This window comes from Meles meles, chromosome 18, assembly GCF_922984935.1.
Source record: "Meles meles chromosome 18, mMelMel3.1 paternal haplotype, whole genome shotgun sequence".
In the NCBI taxonomy this organism is placed as follows: domain Eukaryota; kingdom Metazoa; phylum Chordata; class Mammalia; order Carnivora; family Mustelidae; genus Meles; species Meles meles.
Window position 1 is genome coordinate 33,048,260 of NC_060083.1, and position 9,495 is coordinate 33,057,754.

The 9,495-nt window shown below is 42.7% G+C and overlaps 1 long non-coding RNA gene across 1 annotated transcript; it reads left to right on the forward strand.

The window, feature by feature from the left end:
• The first annotated feature begins 1,674 nt into the window (after nucleotides 1–1,674).
• LOC123928879 lies at nucleotides 1,675–8,195 on the forward strand. The gene is made up of 4 exons (XR_006815838.1): nucleotides 1,675–1,839; nucleotides 1,944–2,270; nucleotides 3,051–3,187; nucleotides 7,647–8,195. It is a non-coding gene; the product is annotated as an uncharacterized LOC123928879 (long non-coding RNA).
• The last annotated feature ends 1,300 nt before the right edge of the window (nucleotides 8,196–9,495 follow it).

Consider the following 9,495-nt stretch of genomic DNA (forward strand, 5'->3'; position numbering starts at 1 on the left):
ACTGAGGCCCTGTAGGGTGGGGAGGAGGCTCAATCCCTGGACCCTGAGATCATGACCTGAGCTGAAACCAGGAGTCCGAATCTCAACCAACTGAGCCACCAGGGCACCCCCTTAATTACATCTTTAGGTGGGAGGAAGTGAGTCACCTAATTCCAATTTGTGATGCTTTTATTCCAGAAGGCTTGGGAGATTTCTGCTCTGACTTTGTCCATCCATTACCTCCAAACTCTTGGGCTTATCCTCATGCCCGAGTAGTATAGTTTTCCCCCCTGGCTTTAGTTACTTAGACACACGATCCCCACTTTCAAAGATTCAATATTAAGAAAACACCTCAGGATTGTGCTTTGTTTGTTTGTTTGTTTGTGCCTGTTTCTCTTCCTCCCCAACCAACAGGAGGAAAAGTCATTCGGAGGTGAATAGTGAGGGACTACAGTAGAACCAATACAATGAAACCCGAGAAAAATGCACCAGGGCTCTGATGAGACTGGTGATTGGCTCTTGTCCCCTGTCATCTTGGTAACCTTGCTGCAAATACAAGCCCTTGTGTCAAACAGCTGGATTTGGGGACACCATTTATAAGGTTTTACTATATACAAATGTGGCTGCAAGGTAATATATGATTAACTGATTGATCGATTGATTGATTTTGGGCCAAACAACCATGAGGGAGTCTAAAGGCTGGGGCACAGGTTGTATTGCATGTTTCTGCTGAAACTGGTCAGCTTCGCTGAGATACACACTCAAGGTCAAGGGCACATGCCAGCCCGTTGGCCGCTGTGCTGTCTGCCAAAGAAGCCTGGTTGAGCCTTAAGGGAAGGCGCAGGGCCGGCTGGACCAGGACCTTGCTGCTCCGGATAAGCAGTGGGTCTGCCGATAAGCAGCCTCCACTTCCTGGGAGCTGGTTAGGAAAACGGGGTCCCAGCCCCACCAGACCTGCTGGATCGGAGGAGGTATTAACAGAACCCCACGTGACACGTGCACATGAAGTTGTGGGACACGCTGAGTTAGGGGAGGACACAACTGGGACGCTGGCGCAGTTTCCTGCTCATCAGACTAATAACAGTTACTCCTGCTTGACGAAACCTGGTCTCCCTGAGGTTTTTCTTGGGGGCTGACCTGGCAAACCTGAGATTCTCTTTCACTGTAGAGGGAAAAGGGAGTGACACAGCTGCTCCAACAAGGAGCCGGCTCAGGGGTCTCAGAAGGATAAAGGTTTTATATTTTTTTTATTATTTAAAAATGTTTTTAAATTGATTTATTTGAGAGTGAGAGAGAGCAGGGGGAGGAGCAGAGGGAGACAAGCAGACCCCCGCTGAGTACAGAGCCTGATGCAGGGATCGATCTCACCATCCTGAGAGCATGACCTGAATTTGAAACCAAGAGTCAGATGCTTAACCAACGGGGCCACCAAGCACCCCTAAAGGTTTTATCTTGATCGGGACTGACATTCAGTTGAGTGCTATAAGTAGCGCTTCCTGACATTTTTCCTATCAGAGCACACATAGAAAATATTTGCAGGCACACTGGGATAAGCAAATAATGCTCTCAGTAGCCAAAGGCAACCAACCACCTAGCTTCTGGCTGCTCCAGAGCTGGAGGGATCAAAGTCTCAGAACACAGGTAAAGCAAGCCCGTTGAGCACACCAGGGTTTCAGGACACAGCAGCTAGTTCAGGGTGGGAGCCGGAAATGGAGGCAGCATGCCCTGAGCAGTCCTGAGCAGCCCCAGCACCACGTTGGACTGGTCACCATCCCACCCCTGCAGGAGCACCGCCCCAGCCGGAGACCCCCAGCTGGAGATGAGATGATCAGCGCAAGGAAGCTTTGGAGAATAGAAATGGTAACAAGAGCTATGCCAGCTGTTTTTCTAAGCGGTATATGTGTGTTAACTCATTTACGTGATAAGCTGACGAGTGAAGTACTGTTTCTTTTTCCCTTTTACAGAGGAGGGAACCAAGGCACAGAGGTGCAGGGCCTGCCCATGGTCGCACGGGAAGCCAACGAAGGAAGTCTAAATCCGGTTGTCTGCACCAGGGTCTGTCCTCTTGCTATACCACCTGCCCGCAGTAGAAGATTCCAGGGAAGAAAGAGATGGCGTCCCAAGCGAAAAGGACACCCAGACCCGTCCGCAGCCAGTCAGCCGGCTGAGGCTTCCTCTGCAACCCAGGCTCGCTGGGTCCCCGTCACCCGATTAGGAACAAACCAGAGGACACAAACACCAAATTCCGCATTAGGAATTGGGGAACAGGGTTGGAGCCGAATCCTTTCAGAGTATGTTCTTATAAACACTGTTAAGGGGAAAAAGTGAGCCACAAATGAGTTCAAGAATGTGCTTTCAGCCCTCCGACAGATTTGCTCTTCCTCTGCATCATGAACAAGGCGCCTGGTGGTTTTTGTTTTTTGTTTTTTAAGATTTTATTTATTGATTTGACAGAGAACACAGAAAGGCAACACAAGGAGGGGGAGTGGGTGAGGGAGAAGCAGGCTTCCTGATATGCGGGAGGCTTGATCCCAGGACTCTGGGGTCATGACCTGAGCCAAAGGCAGGCGCTTAATGACAGAGCCACCCACGCGCCCCTGTTTTGTTTTGTTTTTTAACCTGTTTATGATAATGACCAATGTGTGCAACTGCCCCTCAGAACAATGTGTTACTTAAACTATAACCCCTGCGGGATTTTGCTAGTTACCAAGCACATTTAGATACGGCCTTAAGAAAAGCACACGCTGGCAACAGGTCTTTGGGGGAAAGGTCGGTTTATAGGACCCGGAAGCCGAGCAGTTGGGAACGCCCAGCCTGCTCAGGGCTGAATGAAACACCACCTGCTTCCCTTTTCCTTGATCGCTCCTTCCTCCTCCCAAAACGCCTGTTGTTAGTTAGATGAGTCCTTTGAATGTGCTTGGTTAACTATAAACTTTACCCTCCTTCTTGTTGGTCCACAGGACACGTGACTAGTGTTTGACCTTCACCGGCTCCTCTGTGGGCTATTGTTTCTAATAAAAGTGAGACAGAGGAGTTGCTCGGGGCTTCAGTCTTTTCCCTTTCTCTTGCAGCTGACTTGTTTGTACCTCATTCTTCTCCCGTGTTCGCCGACTGGAAGCGGCAAGTGGTGCTGAAACAGGGACTTGAAACAAAACAGGAGAACAAGCCCCAACGTGAGTTTTGCACGGCCGTGCCTTTTTCCCCGCTGGTGAGTTGTGGGTACTTATCGCAGGGTGTGGGAAATCTAGAGAGCACAAACGATTATTGCCCTTATGTTTATTTATTGAGATGGCTCCTAAAGGTGGGAGGAGCAAAAGTCAGCGAGGGCCAACTTACGGAGCTTTTAAAGGTAATTGAAGAACATTGCTCCTGGTTCCCTATATTAGTGACTTTACATTTACAAACTTGGGAAAAAGTAGGTCACGAGTTAATACTTTTGTATACGAAAGGATAACCAATTCCAATTCCTATATGGCCTACTTGGACCCTCATTCACTCTGTTCTGGAGCCTTTACAAACCCCTGATGCGGAGAGCGATAATGAACATTCACAAGAAACTAAAAAAGAGGAACATGCCATCCAGGAGGAGAAAGAAATTACTAAGGCCACCAGAAAGAAATATATAAAGGAGAAATCTCCTCCTCCTCCAATAACAGAACAAAAGGTGCCACCAGCACCATTCTATAAGAAGGCACCATTTAGTGAAAAAGATGAAAGATACATGCTATCAGCAATTCAAAAAGGCCTCCTTGAAGCACAGCGAGCCGGAGACCCAGGTGCCTTGCATTTTAATTTCCCAGTTACTATTACAGAACATGTCCTTCCAGGACATGATCCTAACAACCCTAACAGTGTCTATGAGGCCAAGCCTGAGCCATTTCCCTTCAAATTATTGAATGAACTAAAACAAGTAGTACAAAATTATGAAGTTAATTCTCCATTTACAATGGGGATCATTGTAAAGGCATCACAGAAGACAATTGACTTATTCTGACTGATTGGTCATTGTTAGCAAAAAGAGTTCTATCTCCAGGTGAGTTCTTACAATTTTAAACATGGTGGCAAGATCATGCAGAAACAGCAGCTGCCCATAACAGAGCTAGTAATGTTCCTATTTCCATGGAACAGCTCATGGGTATTGGGCCATGGACCCGGGTGCAAGACCAGGTACTAATGAATGATGAAGCTATTGAGCAGCTCCAGAATTGCTGTTTGAGAGCCTGGGAGAGAATAGAATCCCAAGGAGAGAAATGCTCTTCATTTCAAAAGGTGATACAAGGTCCAAAAAGAACCCTCTAAGTGATTTTATTGCAAGATTACAAGAGGCTATCAAAAGACGGATAAATAATCTTGAGGCTACGGATACCATTCATCAACTGTTGGCTTATAAGAATGCTAGTTCTGATTGTAAGAAATTGATAACACCCTTTAAAGGCAAGAGAACATTGACAGGTTATATTAAGCTATGCCAAGGACTAGGAACAGAGACCTGTAAAGCTTATTTGTTAGCTCAAGCAATGGCTGCCCTTAACACAAGAGAAATTACTTACTTTGCAAGCCTTAGTAGAGGAACAGATAGAAAAAGGACATATTGAAGAATCTCACAGTCCTTGGAATTCGCGAGTTTTTGTTATTAAGAAAAAATCAGGAAAATGGAGACTTTCAACAGACCTGCGTGCGGTTAATTCTGCTATCCAACCCATGGGGTCTCTCCAACCTGGATTGCCTTTGCCTAATCTAGTCCCACGCGAATGGCCAATAATGATCATAGATTTACAGGATTGCTTTTATACTATACTACTTGTTAAGAAAGACTGTCCTCGTTTTGCTTTCACTATTCCCAGTGTAAATTTAAAAGAACTAGCCAAATGATATCAATGGAAAGTTCTTCCACAAGGAATGTTGAATAGCCCCACTATCTGTCAGGAGTATGTGGCAAAAGTTAGACAGCCGGTTAGAAATCAATTTGCACAGATTTATCTTCTCCATTGTGTGGATGACATATTATGTGTGGGGCCTCTGACAACATGCAGTTTCAGGAGGCATTCAGAATGCTGCAGTTGCAATTTGAAAAATACAAACTAATTATAGCTCCAGAAAAAATAACAAGTCACCACACCTTTCTCATATTTGGGGTTCATTACGGACAGGACCTCAGTTAAACCACAAAAAGTTCAAATCCGTAGAGATAAAATTACAACCTTGATGATTTGCAAAAGTTATTGGGAGACATTAATTGGATAAGACCTAAAATTGGAATTCCCACTTATGCTGTACAGCATCTATTTGCCTCTTTAAAGGGAGGCAAATAGCCTTATATAAACAGCCCTAGAACCCTATCAAAAGAGGCCTTAAAAGAATTACAGTTTGTTGAAAGCCAGATTCGTTCAATGCAAACGGATAGAGTCCAACCCGAGATACCGTTAGATCTTCTTACTTTCCATACCCCACATACACCCACTGGATTAATTATCCAGGAAAAATTAATTGTAGAATGGATTTTTTTCCCAAATAATACTACCTATACAGACCATACTGGCAGTATAATTCAATTAGGAAGAAAAAGAATTCGCCAAATACAGGGGTATGATCCGCAGGTTATTGTTCCTGCCTTTAATAAGACACAAATTGAAACAGCATTTCAAAATAATTTAAATTGGCAAATTGCCCTTAGTGGCTTTGCTGGAAACACTTCTTATTATCCCTCATTACCTGTTGTTTCCTTTTTAAAACGTACTGTTTTTGTCCTTCCCAAAATTACTTCTAAAAACCCAGTAACAGATGCCCCTACTTACTTTTCTGATGGCTCTGTCAAAGATGAAGCTTGTTATTATGGTCCTATTTCGAAGGTCATATCTACTATTGGTCTCTCAGAACAAAAATCAGAATTAATGGTAGTCATTGCATTGTTAGAAGACATTTATTCTGCATTTAATCTGTTACCTGATTCTTTGTATATACGTTTTACAGCATATCAAAACTACTACTGTTTCTACATCTAATGTAATATGGTGACTCTAATCATGGTAGCCGTAAGTCTTCCTGGATGTTATACACAAATACATAACTTTACTTATTGGGCTTATATATCCAGTCCTCCCCTGCTCTGTCCAGTAGAGTGGAGAGAAGATACAATACCAATTTATTTGAATGCCTCAAAATGGGAACCTGGAATTTTGGATCCTGGATTGCCACTCTTGCCTTTAGAGGAGGGCACAAATATTAATCTTACCTTTGGATATCAAAATAGAGCAATATGTATTGGCAATCATTCCAGTTGTCTCATCCCTGATGATCAAAGATGGTGGTGGACTTTCCTACTGATAATTATCTGACTAAAGCTCAGTTAGTTACATTTACTCTCCACTAAAGGATTCCTTGCCAAGGAATATCGGGGTCCTAACTATAACACGGCAGCACCCCTATTCCCAAATGCAAACTAACACAAATACGGTCTGATAAGGGAATTCGCCCTTTATGGGAGGATTGTTGAGCTTCTCACCCCAGTATTGTTATTAATGATTCCTATGGAATTGTAGGGGACTGGTCCCCTAAGGGGATGGCAGGCACCAATTGCACTGGGAGACTCTGCTCCTCTCATCGAAATTTAAAATGGCAAGTTTTTGATGATCTCATCTTAACCACAAACCTTAACCTCAGGAGATGCACCTCTGGTCTGGCTTGGGCAAGGACTTTCTATGCCATCTCCTTTTGTTAATTACCGGAAAAGACAAAAGAATTTATGGAAGGTCACCACTGCTTTAAGTCACCTAAGAGTTTGGACCGGTTCTTACATTCATCAGTCTAATGACTATGCATTTTCTTTTTTCCTTATGGATAAAGAATGGGAGAATGGGTAAAAGCTTGTGTTAGAGATCTCTCTGTTTTCGTTATTGGAAAAATGACTTTTGATCATAGCAATAGAGAAACAGACTGTCTCAACTGTAGAATGTTCACCTGTGTAGATGGGAATGTTTATACAGACAATTCTATCATTATCATAGCTGGGAGAATAGGCATCTGGTTACCGGTGAAACACCACCGTGTTTGGGAAAGCTCTCTAGATGTATATATACTTTTAACATTTTGAAGGACTGGGTCCATAGAACAGAAAGATTTCTTGGGCTGCTTATACCAGCTATTTTAGGAATTACAGCCATTACTGCTACAGCGACCCCTGCAGGAATAGCCTTGCATCAACACTATTTGTACAGAAGTGGCACAGGAATGCTAGCAAAGCTTGGAGTCAACAAATGATCACAGATCAAAAATTAGATGAAAGTATCTCTGATTTAGAAACAGCCATGATACATATAGGAGATGATCTTCAAAATATAAAACTTAGACTTCATATTTTATGTGACTGGAATGTTTCTTCTTTCTGTGTTACTCCCCATGCCTAAAATGAATCAGAAATATCTTGGAGCAAAATTCACGGGCATATTACTAATCATTATGGTGATAATTTAACTTTAGGTATTAAACAACTTCAGGATACTATTCTAAGTATTACTCATCATTACAATCAGTTCCAGGAGTGAGTTTTACTCACAGAATTAATGATATTCTGTCTGATTTAAACCTTTCTACTTGGATCAAACAAACTGGTCTTGGCGTTATAGGTGGAATGATTATTCTTCTCATTGCTATACTCTTTTTATGCTAAGTCCTCAGAAGCACGCGAAAATCCCTTCAACGACTGAAGAATCAAGAAACTGCAAAATCAACTTTTCTACTTCTTCACAAACAAAAAGGGGGAGATACAACTGCCCCTCAGAACAATGTGTTCTTAACACATTCGCACATCTTAACATGTTAACAACTTAAACTATAACCCCCGGAGGATTTTGCTAGTTACCAAAAGCACATGTCGGCAACAGGTCTTTGGGGGAAAGGACGATATATGACCCTGAAGCCGAGCAGTTGGGAACGCCCAGCCCGCTCAGGACTCAAGGAAACACCGCCTGCTTCCCTTTTCCGTTATCATTCCTTCCTCCTCCCCAAAGCGCCTGTTGTTAGTTAGATGAGTCCTTTGAATGTGCTTGGTTAACTATAAACTTGACCCTCCTGCCTGTTTGTCCACAAGACCTGTGACTAGTGTTTGACCTTCATCGGCTCTTCTGTGGGCTATTGTTTCTACCTAATAAAAGTGAGACTGAGGAGTTTCTCGGGGCAGCAGTCTTCTTTCGACTGTTGTCCCCTGCTCCCTTTCTCTTGGCAGCTGACTTGTTTGTGCCTCATTCTTCTCCCTTTCACCGACTGGAAGCGGCAAATGTGCAGTATTTAAAAAGTTTTATCTCCCTTCAATATAAATTCAAATGTATGTTATTTTGTGTCTGATCATATTAAGATTTTTAACAGTGACATATAGAATATCCTCCCCTTCCATCCCATTTTTATAAAACAAGTGCTGTGTTGGGGCATCTGGGTGGTTCAGTCTGTTACACGTCTGCCCTTGGCTCGGGTCATGGTTCCAGGGTCCTGGGATCAAGACCCACATCAGGCTCCCTGCTTAGTGGGGAGTCTGCTTCTCCCTCTCCCTGCCACTTTCCCTGCTTGCACTCTCTCTCTCTCTGTCCAGTAAATAAAATCTTAAAAACAACAATAACAAACCAACAGTGCTGTCTTACAAAAACCCTTAGAATTTCAAACACTTACTCCACTAATGCTATCAGTTTGCCAACCTTCTTTGGACCTCATTTTCAGAAAAATTTTGAGAACCCTTGTCAAATAATCACAGCAATAACAATAATAAAAAGATAGCTAATAGAGAATTTGAATTCTCACCTTTTAAGCATAGATTTAAATTCTGGAAACAGCTAAGTTTGGTGACTCCTAATCCATTTTTTAAAAATAGACTTTATTTCTGGAGCAGTTTTCACAGCAAAATGGAGCAGAAAGTACAGAGTTCCTATACCTCCTTTCCCCATTATCAACACCCCACACCACAGTGATAACATTTGTTACAACTGACGAACCCACACCAACACATCATCACCGAAAGTCTGAAATTTCCATTAGTATTCACTCTTGGTATAGCAAACTTTATGGGTTTTCCTAAATACACAATAACATGTATCCACCATTATAGTGTTACACGGAATAATTTCAGTGCCCTAAAAATTTTCTGTGTGTGCCTATCCATCCATTCCTATCCCTTGGCCCCTGGCAACAGGGATCTTTTACAGGGATATTTTTGCCTTATCCAGAATGTCATAGACTTGGAATCACACATGTAGCCTCTTTAGATTGGTTTCTTTCACTTAATAATATGAACTTAAGTTTCTTCCATGTCTGTCTGTGGTCTGATGGCTCATTTATTTTTATCACTAATACTTATTGTTCAGATGTACCATAGTTTACGTGCCCATTCAACTACTAAAGGACATCTTGGTTGTTTCCAAGATTTTGCAAGTTTAAATAAAACTGCTATAAATATCTGTGTGCAGATTTTCATGTGGACATAAGTTTTCAGCTGCTTTGGGTAAATAGCAAGAGGCGTGATTGCTGGATGGT